The sequence below is a fragment of the Physeter macrocephalus genome, chromosome 2 (assembly GCF_002837175.3).
Source record: "Physeter macrocephalus isolate SW-GA chromosome 2, ASM283717v5, whole genome shotgun sequence".
In the NCBI taxonomy this organism is placed as follows: domain Eukaryota; kingdom Metazoa; phylum Chordata; class Mammalia; order Artiodactyla; family Physeteridae; genus Physeter; species Physeter macrocephalus.
Genome location: NC_041215.1, coordinates 65,692,868 through 65,712,127, shown reverse-complemented (window position 1 = coordinate 65,712,127; position 19,260 = coordinate 65,692,868). Strand labels below are relative to the sequence as shown.

General features: G+C 34.2%; 1 protein-coding gene across 1 annotated transcript in view; it reads left to right on the top strand.

Annotated features, from left to right (window-relative positions):
• The window catches only part of BAZ2B (bromodomain adjacent to zinc finger domain 2B), a 306,538-nt gene that overhangs the window by 77,982 nt on the left and 209,296 nt on the right, over positions 1–19,260 (top strand). The window contains exon 2 of the mRNA XM_055088045.1: positions 14,164–14,206. The gene's annotated coding sequence lies outside the window, so the exon portion shown is untranslated. The remainder of the gene's footprint in view (positions 1–14,163; positions 14,207–19,260) is intronic.

Here is a 19,260-nt window from a genome sequence, read left to right as displayed (position 1 = left end):
TGCTGGAGAGGGTGTGGAGAAAAGGGAACATTCTTGCACTGTTGGTGGGAATGTAAATTGACACAGCCACTATGGCGAACAGTATGGAGGTTCCTTAAAAAACTAAACATAGAACTACCATATGACCCAGCAATCCCACTACTGGGCATATACCCTGAGAAAACCATAATTCAAAAAGAGTCATGTACCAAAATGTTCATTGCAGCTCTATTTACAATAGCCAGGACATGGAAGCAACCTAAGTGTCCATCAACAGATGAATGGATGAAGAAGATGTGGCACATATATACAATGGAATATTACTCAGCCATAAAAAGAAATGAAACTGACTTATTTGTAGTGAGGTGGATGGACCTGGGGTCTGTCATACAGAGTGAAGTAAGTCAGAAGGAGAAAAACAAATACCCTATGCTAACACATATATATGGAATCTAGGGGGATAAAAATGTCATGAAGAGACTAGGAGTAGGACGGGTAAAAAACACAGACCTACTAGAGCATGGCCTTGAGGATATGGGAAGGAGGAAGGATAAGCTGTGACGAAGTGAGAGAGGGGCTTGGACATATATACACTACCAAATGTAAAATAGATAGCTAGTGGGAAGCAGCCGCATGGCACAGGGAGATCAGCTCGGTGGTTTGTGACCACCTAGAGGTGTGGGATATGGAGGGTGGGAGGGAGGGAGACCCAAGAGGGAAGAGATCTGGGAACATATGTATATGTATAACTGATTCACTTTGTTGTAAGCAGAAACTAACACACCATTGTAAAGCAATTATACTCCAATAAAGATGTTAAAAAAAAATAGCAAAAAGGAAAAGCAAACTCTAAAAAGTGACACAAGAATGACTATACACTTTAATAAATAAGTGTGATTTCCTTCTTTTGTATTTACTTTTCACTCATTCATTTCTCCAAAAATAAATGTATTGAGTATTACTGGGTTTTTTTTCCAAAAACGAGCAATGAATTCTCCAATTCTTCAAAACACCAACTGGGTCTCCAAGAATTTAATTCAATTCGTACACAAACTATTCAGAGTTAGTACAGATTCCATAGATTGATGTCTCTGTCCCACTATACTGCTCTCATTTCTTTTTTAAAAAAATTAATTGATTAATTTTTAATTTTTGGATGCATCGTGTCTTAGTTGTGGCACGTGGGATCTTCATCGAGGTGGGTGAGATCTTTTGTTGTGGCACGCAGGCTCCTTTCTAGTTGTGGCATGCGAGTTTTCTCTCTCTAGTTGTGACGCACGGGCTTCAGAGTGTGTGGGCTTTGTAGTTTGCAGCATACAGGCTCTCTAGTTGAGGCGCCCGGGTTCAGCAGTTGTGGCGCAGGGTTTGCCCTGCGGCATGTGGGATCTTAGTTCCCTAACCAGGGATCAAACCCGCATCCCCTGCATTGGAAGGTGGATTCTTTACCACTGGACCACCAGGCAAGTCCCTGTTTTATATTTTTATTGAAGCTTCTTTGTTCATACGAAAAGGAAGAACACAGTGTGCACATTTTGTAGTATGTGGTTATTCTTTGGATTGCTCCAAAAACAGTCATTGTTTCATCTTGAATAGCTCACTTCACAATTTTTTTAGAAACTAAAGGCAGCTATTCTCTTTGAAATATTACAACTTTTATGCTTGTTTAATTCACTTAGCAGTTTTAAGACCAAGAATCTATTTTTCACTTAAACCATCATTTTAACTTGTTTTGAGAACAAAGCTGGGTGTTATTAATATGTAATGATTTTGTATCACTGATAATATCACAAATATATGTTGGAGATATAAGGCAAGACATATTTGTTATGATGTTATGATGATGTATATTCATTGTTACTTGATAAATGCTGCCTGCGCATCACTAAGTAGAGCAGAGAGCATGCCAAGTAATGTGAGGGGTTAGGTCATGGAAACCCTAATATAAGGAAAAAAAGAGTAAGTAGCATAGTAAAACTTAGTATGACAGAAGTGAATTAAAATTATGTCTAATAAAACTTAGATATTCAAGTAATTAAGCTTAGTAGCTTTTCATGATCTTGTCCTCTACTCCTAGCAAATTCAGTATTATCTTTGCTTCAAATTCCATCTCCTAATAATCACAATCAGGAAACTCAGAAGTGTTCTTTTCACCATCCTTTTTACAATGAATTCCAACTGCTGGTTGAATCTGGTTAACTAGTTTGATGATCAGTAAGGTACTTTTTTCTAATCCTAGAACTTTAAAGAAAAACATTACCTGTTCAAACTAGAGCAATACAGGCACTGGCATATTCTTGGACGTTGTTGAAAAAAATCAAGCCAGCATTTGGCTTTTAAAGCCCCAAATAAGAGAGCTTTTAATTTTTTTAAAGCTTTTCAGTCTGCATAAGAACTCAGTGAGCATGCAATTATTATGTGCTGTTACTTTTTCAGACTGTAATCCATTTATTTTGTTAATTTCTTTTGAACTCTTGCAAGCTGTTTTAATATCTCCCTTTTTTTCTGATTATTTGACAATTGCCAGTTTTTGTTGAATGTTAAAACAATATGCCTCCTTATGGATATCAACTGTTCATTAACTAGGTAGTACATTTGATGGTGAAGAGGAAGAGAATTCTCAAGCAGTGCAAGGATTTAGTGTTGACATTAATATTATACAATAGATCCTTATGATATCAAGATGTATATTCTGTCTCAATGTAGTTTTGATCTGCCATCTTCATTTTCACAAATTATAATCTTTTATGTTTGTCACTCTTAATTTAAAAACTGGTAACAGATGACAATCTTTAAAAATTCATTTTGAACACAACAGTGTTCACAGTGTGAATGCCACAACAAAAACGATAAATAACGCAATTAAAGACTGGGCAAAGGATTTGAATATTTCTCTAAAGAAGTTATAGAAATGGCAATAAGCACATTAAAAGGTGCTCAACATCATTAGACATCAGGAAATGCAAATCAAAACCACAATGAGATAATACTTCATATCTACTAAGAAATATAAAAAGACAAAAACAATGAAAAATAAGTGCTGGCAAGGATGGAGTATATGGATGTCTCATATACTGTTTGTGGGAATGTAAAATGGTACAGCCGCTTTGGAAAACAGTTTTGCAATTATTCAGTAAGTTAAACATAGAGCTACCATATGACCCAACTTCCATTTCTAGGTATATATCTTAGAGAACTGAAAATTTATGTCCACACAAAAACTTGTACATGAATGTTCATAGTGTTATTCATAATAGCCAAAAAGTGGAAACAACCAAAATGTCTATCAACTGATGACTGGGTAAGTAAAATGTGCATATAATTGGATATTATTCAGCCATAAAAGAGAATGAAGTACTGATATAAGCTACAATATGGATGAGCTTTGAAAACATGCTAAGTGAAAGAAGCCACACACAAAAGTTCACATATTATATGATTCCGTTTATATGAGATGTCCAGAATAGGCAAATTCATAGAGACAGAAAGTAGATCAGTGGTTGCCAGGGGCTGGAAGAGAGAGTGAAGGGGAGAATAGGTAATGACTACTTAATTAGTATGGTGTTTCTTTTTGGGTTGATGAAAATGTTCTGGAATTAAATAGTGGTGATGGTTGCACAACATTATGAATATACTAAAACCACAGAAGTGTACACTTTAAAATGGTGAATTTTATGTGAATTGTATCTCAATCTAAAAAATTCATTGTGATTTCTAAAATTTTAATATTTGGCGGAAGAATACCTGAAACATGTAGAATACTGCTCTGTATTGTTCATATATTATCCTTGAATTAAACTTATGTGTGACCTACTTGAACCATGCTGTTTTAGCTGCTAAAATGCTCTCTAGTATGATGGCAATGGCCAATCTCTGAGGAAAGTTAAAGAAATAGTTCTTCAAAACTCATTATTTGGGAATTCCCTGGTGATCCAGTGGTTAGGACTCTGTGCTCTCACTGCTGGTGGCCTGGGTTCAATATTCCCTGGTTGGGGAACTAGGATCCCACAAGCCATGTGGCATGGCCAAAACAAACAAACAAACAAACACAAAAAAAACTCATTATTTTGTTTATTGCTGGAATATTTTTGACCACTCAATAGAATGACTTTCCTCAGTTCACAGTAACAAAAAGAGCTGTGCTTTCTTTAAGAAAATTATTTCTTTTCACTTTATGAGTACTGTGAATAATATATACAAGCAAAAGCTGCATACAACAATCATTTCTTCTTTGCATTGGTTATCAGGAAACTCAAAGACATATATTTCATCCTTCAGCAACAAAGAGTACAGGGCCTTATGGCATGCAGTATTGAAACTAACCTCTTGGCCTGATCTTATTTTTTTCACTCTCAGGTTCTTATTTTTATTATGGATATTATGTAACTTATTAGTAGCTTACCTCATCTTAGTTTATTAACTCATATTTTAGAACAGGACAGGGTATAAAAATATACAGAGATAAAGGATGTTATAATTAGAGGGAAAAAAGCCTGAAATGCAAATGTGTTTGAGTAACTTATCTAGATTAATTTACCCTAATATGTAATTAGTAACTGCCTTTATAACTTTCAAATTCTTTATAACTATCTAAGTTTTAACTTTTTTAAGGAGGCAGGGGAAAATGGTAGGAAGTAATAAGCAAAAAGAATGGAACTTTGGAAATGATAAACATTTGTATAAATGATTGATAATATGAATTGCTTTCTGTTTTGAATAGAGTGATAAGTTATAGAATAGGAGGGTGCTGGAAATCCAAAAGTGGAAATAGGTCAATACAGAGGAGGGAAAAGGGAAAATACGGTGGAGATGTTTTCTGAAATTGCTGGCTGTACTTTTTGTCTAACATTGATCCTATTTAAGCCCCACTGTGCATAATCAAATAAGAGCTGTGTATGGCATTATTTTTATACTGTGCAGCTGCATGTGTATAGCTTAGAAGGACATTGCTGTCACATCATAAAATATGTCAACATTGCTTTCATATTTTTAACATGGCAGCCTCTATTACAAAATAATATTGTTTCTAAAGGATTTTTAATTTAATTACATGTGGTATTTTCCCCTATCATTTTTAATAGTTTCCATAGAATTATTAAATTAGTTCATGTCTTTATTATCTTTGCATTTCTAGCAGCAAGGACAGATTTATACATTTATTAAGTGCTTAGTAATCATTGATTTTGCTTTTGTAATTTTCCCTATCAGCATTTTTTCCTTCCCTAAATCCATCTCATCAGCATATAAACATGCTGTAGTATTCCTCCATCTTAATACAAAAACCTTTCAAGGTCCCACATCCCCCTCAAGCTACAGTGCTGTTTCTCTACAGTTTTTTATAGCAAAACCCCTTCAAAGAGTTGTCCATATATGCTGCTTCTACATCCTCATTGCACTTTCTCTGCTTTACTTATCCTATTCAGTGCTTTTGTCCACACCACTCTGATGACAACATTCGTGTCATGGGCACCAGTGAAGTTTATCTAGCTAAATCCAACGGTCATTTCTCAGTCCTTAGGTTAAGTGTTTTCCCAGCAGCATTGTCACAGTCAATCATGTCATTTTTTTTTTTCTGAAACTTTTCACTTGGGTACTTTGCCAAAACCAAATTCTTGATTTCTTAACACTATCACTACCGCCATCACCAAACTTATTCCTACCCAAGTCTTTTCCATCTCATCCATGTTGTTACTAATAAATGCTTTTAAGTGGCATTTTTTTCATCAAGTACATAGCAATTAATTAGATCTGAGCTTTACACCTCTCTTTGTATGCCTCAAAAAATTTTATAAGCATAATTAACTAAAACTTCACAACATCCTTGTGAAGTAGATAATTATGGCATGGCAAACTGATGTACTAAGAGATTGCCTAAGGTATCTTATGCATGTATGCCAAAATTTTGAAAGTGGACCAGGGTAATGTAGTCCCTGTTGAAAGCATTAGACCAGATTTCTTTTTTATGATGAAATCATTCTAAGAATTCTCAGGAAAAGTAAAATAGCAGTAATGATTACTTAATATCCCTAAATATTCATAGCAAAGTTCTTTTAATAGAAAAGAGTAAAATGTGTATTATTCGAAATCTAGTACTATTAGTGATGGCAACTTTATCTGTTATATCTAATGAAATATATATATATATATGTTTTGTTTTGTTTTTCGGTACGCGGGCCTCTCACTGCTGTGGCCTCACCCGTTGTGGAGCACAGGTCCGGACGCGCAGGCCCAGCGGCCATGGCTTACGAGCCTAGCCGCTCCGCGGCATGTGGGATCATCCCGGACCGGGGCATGAACCCGTGTCCCCTGCATCGGCAGGCGGACTCTCAACCACTGCTCCACCAGGGAAGCCCGAAATATATTTTTTTGATTGTATGTTGTTAGATTGCTTAATTGCTTCACCGAGTCTTCATAGCCATAATCTGAATTGAATCTTTGAAGGTTTGGAGTGGAATAGTTTCATTTAAGTCTTTTAGCTATGGTACATGAATCCTTTATAAAACTACGAGCTTTATGTTTGTCTTGATTGCTAGCCTGTTCAAGTAAGGTGGTTTTTTTCAAGGCAATCTTATCAGTGGCAAATTATTCGTTTGGCATTTGTTGACAAGACTGAGATGGACTCTAATTTAAATAAAAACTAAAATTTCCCCCAAATTTATATTCAAATAATGTATTTTAGTTTAGTTAATAGTAATTCCTAAAGGCTTTACCTCTCTATTGCTACAATTTGAGTTGAATTCCCTAAAAAACTTATAGTTAGAGAAATAAAAATACAGCCAAAACAGCATATAATTTTTCTCAAATGAAGCCCTTCATTATATTACTTCATCCAAGTGATTAGTTCATTTTTGGATATTGTGTATATATTAGCCTCAAGAATGTTTCAACACCTCTTGACAGTGCTACCACTTTCTTCCTCTACTGGATGCCCATTTATGGCTCTAAAGCAGAAACTCATGAAGAGGGAGTAAAGATTTTGAGAGGTACTAATTAGTGTTGAAAGAATAGGGTGGTAAACTTTAGAAAAACACGCAGCTTTATATATACTTAAATCAAAAAACAATTCACCAAGTTTAATGGCCAGTTGTGCTTTGTTTGCGTGGTTTTTATTATCAGCAAAATTATAAAGTGGCCATCTGAGCTCTAGTTAAACTTCATTATAGTAAGGCTTATTTTAGTTGTCTAAAAATTTTGTAAGTTAACCTATGGGAATTATAACTCTTCTAGAGAAGTTTCAATCACACAGAACAGTAAGGGCAAGTGTTGCAAATGAAGGATATGATATATTTTGAGGGAATGACAGCTTTTTGTAGTAAGGATAGTGAAATTATTGATATATTTTAGTAATTTATAGAAATGTAATTTTATTTTATAAGAAATGTAAAATCACTGATAATACAAGAAGTGCTGTTTTATTTTATATTTATTTTTTATTGAAGTATAGTTGATTTACAATGTTGTGATAGTTTCTGGTGTACAGCAAAGTGTACAAATACATTCTTTTCCATTATAGGTTATTACAAGATATTGAGTATAGTTCCCTGTGCTATACAGTAGGACCTTATTTATCTATTTTACATATACTAGTGTGTATCTGTTAATCCCAAGCTCCTAATTTATCCCTCTCCCCTCTTTCTTGTTTGGTAACCATAAGTTTGTTTTCTATGTCTATGGGTCTATTTCTGTTTTGCAAGTAAGTTCATTTGTATCATTTTTTTAGATTCCACTTATATAAGTGATATCATATCATGTTTGTCTGACTTCACTTAGTATGATAGTCTCTAGGTCCATCCATGTTTCTGCAAATGGCATTATGTCATTCTTTTTTTAAAAAATAAATGTATTTATTTATTTATGGCTGCGTTGGGTCTTTGTTGCTGCACGCAGGCTTTCTGTAGTTGCAGCGAGCAGGGGCAGCTCTTCATTGCAGTGCGCAGGCTTCTCATTGCAGTGGCTTCTCTTGTTGCAGAGCACGGGTTCTAGGTGTGCAGGTTTCAGTAGTTATGGCACATGGGCTGAGTAATTGTGGCTCGCAGGCTCTAGAGCACAGGCTCAGTATTTGTTGGGCATGGGCTTAGTTGCTCCGTGGCATGTGGGATCTTCCTGGACCAGGGCTCAAGCCCGTGTCCCCTGCATTGGCAGGCAGATTCTTAACCACTGTGCCACCAGGGAAGTCCCTATTTTATTCTTTTTTATGGGTGAGTAGTATTCCGTTGTATATATGTACCACATGTTCTTTATCCATTCATCTATCGATGGACATTTAGGTTGCTTCCATGTCTTGGCTATTGTAAATAGTGCTGCTATGGACATTGGGGTGCATGTATCTTTTCAAATTAGAGTTTTCTCCAAGAAGTGCTTTTTTAAATGCCATCTGTTTATATTTTGTTTTACCAGAAGTAGTATTTAGTAGTTTAGTATGAAGTAGTTTAGCTGAAGAGAGTAGTAGTTTGGAAAGAGTGGCAAAAAGTTAGAATCGTGGTAAATCATCTCTTTAAGAACTTAAAGAGATGTACAACTTTTTTGTTTCTGCTTTTGGTTTTCTTTAACACTTAAAGCAGTTCTCTTAAGGGGAAGCTCACTTTATTTTAGGTTGTGATATGACAAAGTTTGGTGTTTTAAAATGAGAAACTATCATTTGTTTTATTTCTAGACTTCTCTTGGGAGGCTATAGAGTAATCACTTTTTAACTTCCTGGGTATCCCTAGTGTAGATAGTGGGCTCTGGTTATTTTCTAACAGCAGGTGTTGAATTACAGTCGTCCCTTGGTATCTGGGAGGGATTGGATTAATTTGCATGGATTAATGTGCAGTGGCAGGAATCATTGGAACTCCGGCCTTCACAGCTTCCCTGAACATTAAGGGAAGATGCATATCTAATATTTTACTGAATACCCGCTTAGACCTACAGGTGAAATTGAGGACAGCAAGCATTCAGTGAGTATTATGCGCCAAAATACTGCTTGGAATTGGAACTGTCCATTCAAGCTGCCTGTTTTCTTTCCTTCGATGTCTTCCCCCCATGAAATCAGAAAAACAACTTTTAGCCAGACACCAACATAGTCAACTGTTTGTATGGGTCAGGAAATGATTTCTATCACTTTAGAGCTTTGTTGCTTGTAGATAAGGTATCTAAATTGATTGGTGTTTTTATAATTTGACAAAACTGCTTAACAAAACTTCTATTAATGTTATATAAAGTCTTCTATTTATATGACCACTCTAGACTAGACGGCAGGCTTCTTTCGTTCATACCATATTATGTGCTTAGTTAAATAAAGCTCTTGTCTTGTTGTTAAAGCTTGCTCATGTTTTTTTCTTAAAACATAATAAGAAAGGGAAAATAATTGTTGGCAAAAGAGGTTCCCAAGGATCAGAACTATTAAAATTGTTAATAAAATAAATTTCTTTTTTTTCTAAGTTCTGTTGAGGTTTTAGTCATAACAGTGCATGAATAAATGAAGTAAACCACTTCTACCCAGCTGATTTAGATTTAAATTTAAAGAGATTTAAAACTCAGTTCTCCAAAATCTAAGGCTATTTCCTCTTATAAGCACTATGGTCCATTAAGAATTCTGCAATAAAGTAAACCTTCTTTTCCACCCAACATAAACTTGAAAGTTATTTGAAGATAAAATAATTTCTTTCCAAATCTGGAGCACTGTTCCTGAATGGAACATATTCTGCCCAACACAGTTGAGGGTTTTTTCCCTATGTCTACAAAAAATAGAGAAAATAAATCTTCAAATATTTTAGGAGGATCATTTACACTTTGATCTTAGCATAGTTTCAGAAATGCCTAGTTGCGCTAACATGGTAGTCACTAGCTACATGTGGATACTTAAATTTAAATTTAAATTAGTTAATATTTAAAAGTCAGTTCCTTAGTCACACCATATTACAAGTACTCAATAGCCACATTTGGCTATGGGCTAGGTATCGGACAGTGCAGATAGTAAACTTTTCCATTATTGCATTAAGTTCCATTGCACAGCTCTGTATAGACTAGAGTTGTCCCTTGATATCAGTGGGGGATTGATTCTAGGACCTGCCACAGGTACCAAAATCTGTAGATGCACAAGTCTCTTATATAAAGCAGCATAGTACAGTCAGGCTTCCCTTATCTGTGGGACCCACATCCCATGGATATTGACATGTATTCCATTAGTGGTAGATCACATTTTTACCAGTTTCTCCGGTTTTATAGATTCCTATTATTTACAAGTATCCTTCCCCGCTAAAGTATTGCTAATCAAAGTATGTGATTTTTTTCCTACCAAGTAATTTCCCCAAGTAATAAAAAAAAAAATAATAGGATTCAAAATAGCTAGATGATGGTAGAAGCATGTTTAGATTTTTGTAAAGTTTGTTATTAACCTTAAAAATGTATGCCAAATTGTGCATAGTTGTGATTCCTAAAAAGAGAATGATAAAGACAGAATTTTCATGTCTACAATCCAAGATTGCAACACTGATATAGCCTACCAGTAGCATATGGTTTATGAGATTACTTTTCATATGTAAATTTTAGAGATAATTTTTATTATATAACCACGCCTTTTAATGAGCATAGAACACAGAGAAAACATTAAACTGATATATAAATTAATGATTAAATATTTTAGTGACTATTACTTTAAATGAATTTTAGGGTTAATTAGCATATATTTCCATGTTCAGATTTAATTGAGTGAGAAAAAGCCAGTAGATTTTTTATTCATTTATTCCTTTGAATCTTTTCAATAAGCTTGGTAGGGATAAATATCCTTACGTTGTATATATTGAAACTTATGTAAGGTTGTCAAGTGAAGGTAAAGTCTTGAGTATGCTAAAATTGATTAGATAAGGAAAGACTTTTTCCATTTGGGGCAGAGGAAGAAGAAAAATAGAGATAGTTACATGCTAATTACTGGAAACATAGTAAATATAGTTGTTAAACTGGTAAATATAGTTGAGATTTTTCTCTGTGCGTATTTACTAAGATGGTGTCTGGTAGGAGAAAAGTACATAACCAATACATTAGTTGACTTATGTTTTCATAAAATGTAATATTACTTTTTATATGTCTTATTTGAATATATTTCATAGTTTCAAGATGATTTTAAAGAATTACCTTTTCATTGTAAAAGCCACCCAGGATTTTTATGAGAAGCCCTAAGATTTGTCTGACTTTAACCGCTAGTGTTGTTTTAATTTCATGTATTTTTTTTCCTCATGCATTTGCAAATATCCAGTAAGTTGTGTGTAAAAATTGCTACCATGATGAAGGAATGCCTTTACTAGACTTTTATACTCTAAGGATTAGGGCTTTAAATCAAGTATGCATTTTTTTTTTTTTTTTTTTTTGTGGTATGCGGGCCTCCCTCTGCTGTGGCCTCTCCCGTTGCGGAGCACAGGCTCCGGACGCGCAGGCCCAGCGGCCATGGCTCACGGGCCCAGCCGCTCCGCGGCATGTGGGATCTTCCCAGACCGGGGCGCGAACCCGGTTCCCCTGCATCGGCAGGCGGACGCGCAACCACTGCGCCACCAGGGAAGCCCAAGTATGCATTTTAAATTATAGATTTAGTCTTAATTATCTTGTTTTTGTCCAAGAAAATAAAAAATAAAATGGAACATTTATCTTTTTATTCAGTTACTTATATTATTTGAATGTAACTATTTAAAAATATTTAATAGCTTTTTTAATTACAGCGTTTTATAGAAAGTATATTTGGTTCTTTCACAAGCCTTTTTATTGACTCTTTACCATCACAAGCCTGTTTTTTTTTGTATTGATTGAAGTTGAAAGCATAATGCTAGGAAGGAGTTCACTGAAGGCAGGTCTTTGGATACAGAGAGTAATGCATTCCATCTATGTAGCCTTTTTCTGATCTGATTTGATATGGTGGGAACATAGATAATTTGGAGAGAATAAGTTTCTGGCTTTATATTCTTTTATACCTCCATGCATCAGTTAAAGCTAACATGTTCTCCTCCTTAGAAATCTTTCCTCTTTTGCCTTCAGTGTATTTTCCATTTCTCTATTTCTTGGACTTAAAACATAACAAAACACCATACAGTGTCACCACTCTTGCTTCCCATGAGCCTTATTTATAGGTATCCCCCAAATTCTGTTGGATAGTCTTGACTTTTTTTTATATTCATTCCCTTGGTAAACTCATCCACTCTCTTGGCTTGAATTGTACTTTTTATATGACTGATTTTTAAACCTTGGACTATTCTAAATCGCAATATCTACCCATTGTTGAGAAGCATCTCCATTTGAATAGCCTGTGGTAACATTGGGCTTACTTACTGTCCAAAATAAAAGTCACTCCACCCTACCACTACAGGTTTCTTTCATTGTGTCCCTGGTAATCTTTCTCTGCTGTCCCCGTTCCTGTACTTAATTTAGCATGAAGTCCTCTTGTTTCTCCATGTAAGATGTATCTTGGGTTTCCCATTCTCTCTGTACTCATCTGCACTATCCAGACCCTTATTGTATCACACCTGTTAACTCAACTACACCCACTTTCACACCAACCCCGCTTTGCCTTTTTTTTTTTCCCTTGAGCTTCCCAAAATCTCCCTGCAGTGACTTTTAAAAATGTATACAAAGTTGTTAATGGCATATTTTCCTTAAATAGAAATTGTAAGCATTTTTATTTATATATCCCTCTGGGCATAGTGCTGGATGCAGTAGGAAATCAGTAAGTAATTGTTCACTCATTCATTCAGCAGCTCTTTCTTGAGTAGTTGTTGGGTTCCAGCTGTTATACTAGTGCTCCAGTGATCTTCTGTCATGCAGCTTACAGCTGAAAACAGTCTCTGGTGAGAAGAGAAGGCTTCTCTGAGGAGGTAGCATTTGTTATCAGATCTGAATGAAATGAGAAAGCCAGTCCTGCAAAGATTTGGGGAACAGTTGCTGCAGGCTGAGAGAACAGCTAATGTCAAGGCCCTGAAGAGGGACAAGTTTGGTATGTTTGGGGAGTATCAAAAAGGTCATTGTGACTGGAACATAGTAGAGAGAGAGTGACAGGAGATGTAGTCAGGGAACCAGGTGACAGAGGGACTAATAGGCCATGGTAGGTATTATGGATTTTATCCTAAGTGATGGAAAAGCCTTTGGACAGTTTTGAGTAAGGGAGTGTTGTGAGCTGATATATTTGTTGCTAAGTTAAGAATAGAAGTAGGGAGACTATAATAGTAATATTGGAGAGCAATATCTTATACTAGTGAGGTAAAAAGCAGTAATAAGTGTTTTGAATTAAGGATAGAATGAGGAAGTTGTTGGCAGGATAGATTGGATGGGAGGTGTGAGATAAAAAAGGAACCAAGGAAAACTCAGTTCTGTGTGCTTGGACAAGTCATGTATCCTCTCCAATATCTATTTTCCTGAGTATATAATGAGAAATACCTCTTTCCCACTTCTGTGAAGGAATTGTTATGAGGATCTGATGAAATAACACATGAAAGCTAATTATGAATCTTAAAACACCATTAACATTGTATTACTTTTTAACACTAAACATTTAAAAGTTCACCTTAAATTAAATCATACCTTGTTAATTAAGAAATTTCTAAAAGCTTAGATTTGACAGGAGTAAGAACTCTAACCCATATATAGCTTAGGAAATAGTTTAAATTATAACTTCCCCTGGGTTTATAGTGTATAGTTCCTTTCCAATGATATTTTCAATCTTTAATAGTTTTGACACTGTTCATAAGGATTAGCATGAAGCAATTTCTCCTATTAATTGATAATAAGTAGATCATGTTCTGGCCATAGACTGCACTGCTAATCTAATCATAGAGAAAAAGGTAAACAATACCTGGCTGTCTTTTGCTTTGTAGTATATTTAAGACACTGTGATTCTCCTCTCAGTAAATATTTGAAAACAAATAAAACTAACCCAAATGACCTATAGTTTATTTACTAATATGTTATATTATGTTAATCCTGGGGTGTTGTTGATTATAACAAAACATAATTTACCATACTATAATAAATAATGACCTATAAATAAACTCCAGGTGTTTTATGCTTATTTGTGTCATGCCAATTGTACTTTTCCTGACAATTTTAGATTAATTTAAATATGACTTATGGCATCAAGAAAGACAAATATTCTAAACAAACTTTTTAGTTTCTGAAATTACTTACTCAAGTATGATTCAGCTGAATGCTATTTCTGTTTTCTTATTGCAGATTTCTCAACAGTTATGTCACAAGATTGACCACATTGATCACAGTAAGACTAAAATGATAATTAAGCTTTTAAGGATGTTTTGTTTTCTCTGAGAATGAGAATTAAGTTAGAAAATATTTATGATTTTAAATTGTTATTCTTTCTTTCAAGAGCCAAATGAATGTTTACATTTAATGATTCACATCTCACACTCTAGTTATTTAAATACTTCTTTAAATGATTTTAAAACATTTTATATGAAAATTACACTTAATTTATAACTGAAATTATATGCCTAATTATACTAACATATTTCAGTGTGAATCATAATCTGAACATCATCTTTTTTAGTTTCTGTTTTTATTAAAATATGGCATGAAACATTTAAGGTGACTTCACATTAGGAAAAAAATTACAAAAATAAAATTACTTGGGACTGTAATCACATATTAAGGAAAGACTGTGAAAACAACATCGAAAGGACTCTCAGACTTCTTGATTAAATTTTTCATTGATATTTAAATGATTTATAAACAGTCTTCCAAATATGGAGAGTTGTTGAAAAGGATAGTTCTCTTAAGAAACTGAACTTTTCCGCTTTAATTTTATTTAAAATGTTAATTTCTACTGTCTATAAGGAAATATGTTACTTAAAGAAAAACTTTATCCAAGGCCTTGATCTACATTATTAGAAAATTCTAACTATTAAAATCTGAATTGCAGTAATGAAATTTTACAGCATTTTTGAAAACTCCTTTTAAGTAACAGAGGAAAAAAATTGAGTAAATTATTTACTCAGTTAATCTGCTTCTTAAATCCCATTTTAATTGTTCATTAGACAATTGTTCATTGTCCCATTTAATTGTTCTGTAATTATCAGAAATGTTATTCCGTGTATATAAAATCTTAATGTTTTAACATTTTTTTGGAAAACTGGTACATTTGTTAAATTTAACATTTTTCAGAGAGGCCAGAGACAACTTTTATTTTATTTTTAAAGGCTTTATCATCATCATTGAGTCTACAGATGTTTATGGCATGTTCATTTTCCTAAGGGAGCATTTTAGCTATCTCTGATTTGTTGCTCTTTGCTTGTTTGTTTTTTCTTAATCAGAACTTTATTGCCCTAACGGAATGGTTTACAACAAAATATTAACCTATTTCTGTAGTAACCTTCTGTTTTGCATCTAATGATTTATAATCAAGAAAGTTAAAATTAGCATTGGATGAAAAAGGTGGTTTTTTTAAATTAAAGAATGCTAACTCTCAGTACATTTTTAGGGTAATATTAAGAGAACACTTAATTGCAACTGTTCTGAGTTCAAGAATTTCAGGAAGAGAGGTGGTGTTCAATATTATCAGATGTTAAATAAGTTAAAAATTAAGAAGTATTCATTTGAGAGTTTCATAAGTTACTGATAATAGAAATCCTGTGTAATAATGTCCAGGCTGTGAGGCTTTCTCTAGCTCCTTGAGTCAAGAAGAGGGTAGATTTCATCACTGATTCAGGCTGAGGGTATTGAGAGAGTAGTTCAAGTGTTGACCATGGGACTGGAATAAAATGAGGCCAGGGAAGGGCTGATATATTCAGAGAAAATGGAGAAAGGACTAGTCAGAGGTAGATAAGCTGGTGAAATGAGATGATAAAGAACTAAAAGAGTAGAATGCTGTGGTTAGGAAGGGGCTATTATAGATTGTTTCAGAGCTGGAGCTAAAGTATTCATATATAATATATACCTTATATATTTTTTTTCTTCAGAAATTTTCAGAACTTAGGAGAATTTCTGTTTTTACTCCTTAAGTTACATTTCTCTGAAGTGTCAAGATCTTCTAAATGATCTCTTTTCCTCCTGGCCATCATCAATTCTATTGAAGCCTATATATGATCCTCAGTTGAACTTTATTAAAGCGTTGCTCTGATTCTTTTATTTCTCTACCTGAAGATGGTTAGTGACTTTCCATTTCTTATAAGATCAAATTCAGGCTTTCTAACTTGGTATTCAAGACCCCTCCTCAGTTTGGCTCTAACATATTTCCCAGACAAATATCCTATTATTCAAGAAGAAGAACCCTACATTCTATACAATGTGAACGACATACTCCACCTTGAGTATACATTTTGTCTCCATACTTACATTCATGTCATTCCCTTTTCCTAGAATATTCTTTTTCCTTTTCAGGCTTTTATTTCTCCTGATGAAATCAAACCTCCCTTCTAAAGCCCTGTATACATGTAATCATCTCTTTGAGGCCTTTCCTAATCATCCTAATTGAAAGTGATTCTCCCTCCTTAGTAGTTTGGTGATTTTTATTATTCTTATGTAACTGATAACATATATTCCCTTGTATTCTGCATATTTTAATATGTATTTTCCAATTGTACTCAGCAAATGAGTATTTAGCAAATGTTTGCTAGTAATCATAAGTACCCCAGAAAGAACTAAATTAATTAGTATCTTTAGTTTTCTTATATTAAAATTGAAACAAGGATATTAATACATGCATATCCAAAATTGAACCATAGGAAGCAGGGTAGTTAGGAAAAAGCGAGTTCAAGTACTGATGCCGCTGTATACTGTGTATATGACCTTTAGCAAGTCAGCGTCTTTGTGCCTCAGTATCTGCAGAAAATGATTTATGCATATATTTAAAAGGATTTTTATAAATATTAGTTACTTTTCTTCCCTCTTACTTGTTTAATGTTATGGTTTACTCCTTTATTGATATGAGAGGGGTAGGACATCAACAGTAAAGATCAGGGATATATCCAAATTTACCTCACTTACACATTGTGATCCTTTCATCTGTACGTTTTAATGTATGGATTTTTGCTTTCTACATTACATATAGTAATGATAACTTTGTTGACTTACATAAGTTCCAGCAAGGAGGCTGATTAGATCTATTGATACTGTGTGCTTTTTTGGGGGTGGGAAGAGTCAGACCTCACTAGAATACCAATATCTTAAAAGGCCAGAATGAACTTTAGAAAAGTTTAGGTTGTGCTACATTCTCCTTATATAGCAGATGAGAAAACCAACATCCAGAGAATTTGAAGGGAAGTAACATGCATAATGGTTAAGAAGAGGAACTGGGTCAGAAAAACCTTTACGTTTGTGCTGTAATATTTATATAGCTGTTTTGATCTTGAGTCAGTTACATAGTCTAAGATCCAGTTTTTTTGTCTCTAAAGCAGAGTAATGTTTATACTTCAGGAGTGTTGTGAATATTAAATTAAAAAATGCTTATAATAAAAGCGCAGCACAGAGGCTGATATGGTAAATTCTGTTGACCCCTTGTCATAGTCATCATCATCTATCTGTAAAGTTACTTGCCCAAAGTCACATAGTGTGAGATCTTGATCCAAACCTGGTTTTGCTTTATTCTGTTATAATTTTTACTTCTGTTTCATGATCACCTCTTAATTGATTAAAAATCTCTGAATGGCATTTGTAGGAAGTATAATAAAATAACTCATAGACTTTTTTCTTCTCAAATCTCCTCAAATCCTCTATCTTCTCTGAGAGTATTGGTGCAATTTTGCTTACATGCAGTTTTGTTTATATGTAATTTTATTAATTCAGTGGCTATATTTTATTTTAAATATTCTAATTTAACATTTTGCTTCATATTTAGTAACTGTTACAAAGCAACGTTTAAAATAAAGTGGCTTTTCCTGTTTTTATTAAAATTTCTTTTTTTCCTTTGGTAATTTTATTGTGAATATTACTTAAATTTCATAGAGATTTATCTCTACCAATAGAAATATTTAACTTAAAAATTCAAATTTAGAAGAAATTACTATATAATTTTACAGTGTACACACTATTAGAAATATTGGTGTTAGATAGTAAATTTTAAATGTCAGTTATGTACCTACCACAGATAAGATATAAACAAGCATGGCAATGACTGATTCTTGTACCCTAATATCAATTTTCTCCGTCTACTAGTTTTGTTCCCAGCCTATCACTACTTGGAATAAAAATATCACTTTCAGTCTCTCTTACAGCTAAATGTGGTCATGTGACTAAGTTTTGGCTAGAGATACATAAGCAGTAGTACTGTGTGCACCTTGCAGAAAGTATTGTTAAAGGAAGGGGGGCACACCCTATTTTTCCCCCTTCCTCCATGCTTGCTGAGATGTGGGCATGATAATTGGACAATGAGTGGAAACCACAAGCTAAGAACGGGTAAAGCACTAAGATGGAAAGTCCCTGATAACTTCAGGATGTCACCCTGCCCGCACTGACCTGTCTACGTCTTTGACTTGACTGAGATAAACTTCTATCTTGTAAGACACTTGAGTTTTGGCTTTCTGTCACTCGTGGCCAAAATTAATCCTGATTACATCAAGATAATTTTACAAAGTTTATGCCATTGTTTAAATGTGTTCGATTTGTTTACATTTCATTTATTTTTCTTGGACTCTGTTGTCACTTTTTTGATGGCTTCAGTTTTAGGAGGAGAATACAAAAGGGAATGATTCACTCACTCTGTCTAGGAGAGGAGACTAGGGAAATCTTTAAAGAGAGGGGAGACATTTAGGCTAGATTTTTGAGATATGAGTTAGAAGAGAATCCAGAAAGAAAATAGGCATATAGATTGGAAAGAACATATGTTCAGGGACATGCAACTATTTTAGTTCAATATTGTTGAAATGTAAAATTTGAGGAAGTAAATGAGCCTAAAGTTCAGATCTTATAGGAATTTACAAACCAAGAAGTTGGGTAAGTGCTAAGTACCTAGCAAAGTTTCTTTTAATGTTAATAATTTTAATATTACTTATGGTTTTTCCATTAAATATTTTTAAAAGAAATATTTTTATACAAGCGTTTAGGAAGGAAGAACAAAACTATTATTTATTTATTCACGGATTAAGGTACTAGGTGATTTCTATTTGAGCCTTTAACAATTTTAGAAGACATATTATTACATCTTACAGATGGCTAAACTGAGACTCAGAAGAGTCAAGTGTCTTTCCCAGTGTGGTAGTTAACTTGTTATTTGGAAAGTACAAAAATCAACCATTTAGGGCTTCCCTGGTGAGGCAGTGGTTGAGAGTCCTCCTGCCGATGCAGGGGACACGGGTTCGTGCCCCGGTCCGGGAAGATCCC